Source organism: Harpia harpyja, chromosome 18 (genome assembly GCF_026419915.1).
Source record: "Harpia harpyja isolate bHarHar1 chromosome 18, bHarHar1 primary haplotype, whole genome shotgun sequence".
NCBI lineage: Eukaryota > Metazoa > Chordata > Aves > Accipitriformes > Accipitridae > Harpia > Harpia harpyja.
Genome location: NC_068957.1, coordinates 5,315,527 through 5,319,787, shown reverse-complemented (window position 1 = coordinate 5,319,787; position 4,261 = coordinate 5,315,527).

Here is a 4,261-nt window from a genome sequence, read left to right as displayed (position 1 = left end):
AATAGGAGTAAAAGAAACTGTTTAAAGTCGGGGGGAAATCCCATCAGTTTAACTTTAGCAAGTTATATGGACTTCTTGGGGAAAGGAGAACACAGAAGGCAGGATGACAATGCACTGATGAACAGCAAGAGATCCACACGGAAAGCAAATACCTGTAAGACAAGATCCTGTGTAGAAGGGCAGGAAAAACATTACAGCAACAAAAGTAGCCATCAGAAAATGATTTCTTGTTAACAGGCGTGCTCCCACATTTGTTAGGATACTCGGACGTTGACTCTAATGAGGAAGGCATATTTTTCACACAGTTAGTGCTAACAGCTCTTGAACCACCGCCCAAACAAAGCTCCCCACCTCCTCCCTTCCACTGATGCCTCAATTCGGAGCTCGGCCTTGTTCCCCAAGTCTCTTGAAGGGCACAAAGTTCATCTTGGATGTCCACTCACCAGGCTGCATCTGCAGAGTGAGCCATTAGGCAAACCAGCCTTCACCCACGCTCATTCGCACGGACAGACGCCAGCAGCAGTCTCATTTGGAGCCACGTGATTACAACTGCGCGCAGAGCCACGCTCAGGCTCGTGCTACTTCCAAACAGCATATTATCTGGGAATTGCAAAAAAATACAAACGCAAAACTTCACACAGGTACGCTTGTGTTGTGGGTTTGTGTGGCGCGGGGGTTTTTTTGGTAGCCAGGGAGGGGGCTGCAGGGCCGGCTCCTGTGAGAAGCTGCTGGAAGCTGCCCCGGCTCCAGCCGGACCCGCCGCTGGCCCAGGCCGAGCCCGTCGGCGATGGCGGTAGCGCCGCTGGGAGAGCGGATTTGAGAAGGGGAACCTGCGGTGAGTCGGGGATTGGGATGGGAGAGGAACCCCTCTGCGGGTACCGAGGTCAGTGGAGGAGGAGGGGATGCCCCCACAGCCCGCCGTGAGGCGGCAGGCTGTCCCCCCCAGCCCGCGGAGGGGAGCGGGGGCCGCCCAAAATGGCCGGGACTCCGTGGGAAAGCCCGCGCTGGAGCAGGCTGTGACTGAAGGACTGCACCCTGTGGAAGGGACCCATGCTGGAGCAGTCTGTGAGGAACTGCAGCCCGCGGGAAGGACTCACATTGGAGAAGTTCGTGAAGGACTGTCTGCCGTGGGAGGGACCCCACGCTGGAGCAGGGGCCGAGCGAGGAGGAGGAGTCCTCGTCCCCCTGAGGAGGAAGGAGCGGCAGAGACCAGGGGTGAGGAGCCGACCCCAGCCCCGTCCCCGTCCCCCTGTGCCGGCAGCGGGAGGAGGTGGAGAGAAGCGGGAGCAGAGTTGAGGCGGGAAGGCGGGAGGGCTGGGGGGAAGGTGTTCTCGGGTTGGGTTTTACTTCCTAATATTCCTGTTTTGATTGGATTCGTAGTCAATTAAATTGATTTTGTTTCTTCCCCAAGTTGAGCCTGTCTCTTGCCCATGACCGTAATTGGTGAGTGATCCCTCCCAGTCCTTATCTCGACCCACGAGCCTGCCTTTATATTTTCTCCTCATCCCACCGTGGCCATGGGGGGTGGGGGGGGAGTGAGCGAGCGGCTGTGTGGTGTTTTGTTACCCGCTGGGCTTAAACCACGACAGAAGTTTTGAGAATTAAAAAGTAAATAAAGATCAATACTCATCCATTAGACAAGAAGTCCAAAGTCTAAAAAAATGCTACTGAATGAAAAAAAAAAAATCTAAGGAAAAAAAAGAAGTGGTCTTACTGAAAAAATTTGCTTCAGTAGTTTTTAAACTACCTTTGAGTGGCTTTGGCCTTATTTTCAGTAAAATCTGGAGGTTTGTTTTGTATTATACCTTAAATGTAAAGTTATAAATGCACCTTGAACTGCAAGTACATTTAAGAAAAACTTTTCAAAAATGGGCAATTTACTGAAACTAACCATTTTCCCATAAACAGGCTTGGCTTTAACAGAAAAATGTCAGCACAAAACATACCCATCAGCTCCATTCTGAACTGTGGGGCCCCCTAATGACAGGTTATTCCTAATTTGGCCTTCTCAAAACATTTCCGTAGTGCCTAACCACCCAGGGACTCCCAGACATCCTTTTTCAGCAGCATGGTCAGTTCATCGGTGTTGCTCACAGTCAGGATTTACAGCCGCTGCCCCACTCTGCCCTCCTGGCAGGGCTGCTCATCAGGAAAGCTCAGACTCCTTCTCTGCAAAGATGGGAGTATTTGTGCTTGGGATGGGTAGCTATAGTTAGATTAATTCCCACTTTGTCTTCATTTGCTCCCATCACACCACAGACAGAAATATCTAGCCTGCACACAGCCTCTGCCCAACACCATTAACATTTGGTTACAATAGGCACCAAAGGAGAGAATAACAGCTCCTCATTTACTTTAAAGTGTTTCCTGGTTTGTTTTTAAAATGCACCATCTGTGCTTCCACCATGATGTGTTAATGAAACACAGCTCTTGTTTTTTTTAAGGCACAAAAGTGATTTTAAATGCACCCGTAGCTGGAAAGCTGAACTCGGCAGTCGCAGCTGCGAGTGTACGTACGCTCGCGGGAAGCTGGAGTAGTGCAAGGTGATGGTGTATCCGACTGCCACTCTTCCGCTGGGGACAGCTCATCTCCACGGCTGCCAGGAGCTTTCTGGAGAAGGTTGTGCAAAACACACCAGCAACATCCAGCCTCTCTTACAATTAAGATGTAACGAGGCCGAGGAGATTTTAGTATCCATAGATTTCAAGTAATGGTTGGATTCAAACAGCTGGAATTGAGACACACTCTCACAGATGGTTCTTATGTTTGTTTTAACCAGCAGACTTTGAGATAAATGTTTCTTGAGGATCCTGAGGCTCTAATAAAGTTGCATTTCCCCTCAACTCTATTTTTATTTGCATTTCTACATGAGGTACATAGGCATCTGCAAGACAAGACACAAAGGCTTACAAAGTGGATCAAAGTGTAGGATTAGGGCACAAGTTGACTCTTCAGATAAACATACAAAACCTGCAACTAAACTGTGCTTTGGAGAGGAATTTGAAATTTTATTAAATCTCTGTTTGGTGCTCTCTGCCAGTGTGTACTCTAGACAGAAACCCAAGATGTTTATCCTGCTTAAGCGAGCAGTAGAAGTACTTAAATTCCAGACAAATTCCCTCAGACCAAAGCCTCGCAAATGCATCTCCACAGGAGATAACCCAGATTATGCTAACAAAGCAGTAGATTAACTTCTTTTTCCTCAAATGGTAATGCTGTTAAGAATAACAGTATTTAAAAATACAAAGCCAAATGAAACTGTCTTGGCTAGCAAAAGCCCATCAGTGTTGTGCAAAGATTACTCTTATTAAATAGTAATATCTCCATCTGCTCAGAAATTACTTTCTTCTGGGGGAGCCAAAGAAGGAAGGAAAGGAGGAAGAAGAGACAGTGGGACACAGGCTTTAACATTTGCCTTTAAAGGCATCATTCTATCTGGCTTAAGTGACGTGATGAAGAGATGAAAATCTGAACCTTATGTCAGCAGTCTGCCCTCTCCCAAGGAACAGTGCCATGAATTCCAATGTTTTTTACCCATAAGGTGAAGTGGTACCAGTTATCATGGCACAAAGGTAAATAATAGTGTTTTGTGTCCAGATCAAAAACTAAATAAACTGAAAAAACAAAATGTGGGATGCTGCCCACAAAGTTTTATTTCACATTAAACATGAAACAAACCTACTATAAATGGGGAAGAAAGAAAAAAGCTTGAATTATGCCTCAAGAGGCTTTGGCCATATGTGGTGCAGTATTCAGAAATTTCTTATTAGGCTGCTATGGCACTGTTCCATTTGTTAAATTATTTTATGTTAGTGAGAATGATTAGGTTTCTTGTGCAGTTATTGGGACCCGAAAGGCACCTTTATTTACCTCATTTATCATATACAGCAGCATTCAGCTGAAGTGTAGAGGTAAACAATTTTAAATAGCAATACTCTTGCTAGAACGCAGTCATCTTGACCACAGGAGCTTTGGAAAAATGCAGATTTAAACTGTTCACATTACTGTTTTATCTGCATTTAAGTCTGAATTACTAACTTATCACTAAGCTCAGCAATAAAGAAACATGGAGGGAAGATATTAAATATTTATGCCTACAGTACCTTACAAGTTTTCATCAAAATATTAATTGTAAAACAAAAGCACAACTGTTCCAGCTACCAGGAGTGGGAAAGGCAATACTTAAAGCCAACCTGACAGTGCCACGGCCAATTTCGTTTGGAGTGCTTAAAGAATTGTTAGCTCAAATTAAATTTGGGG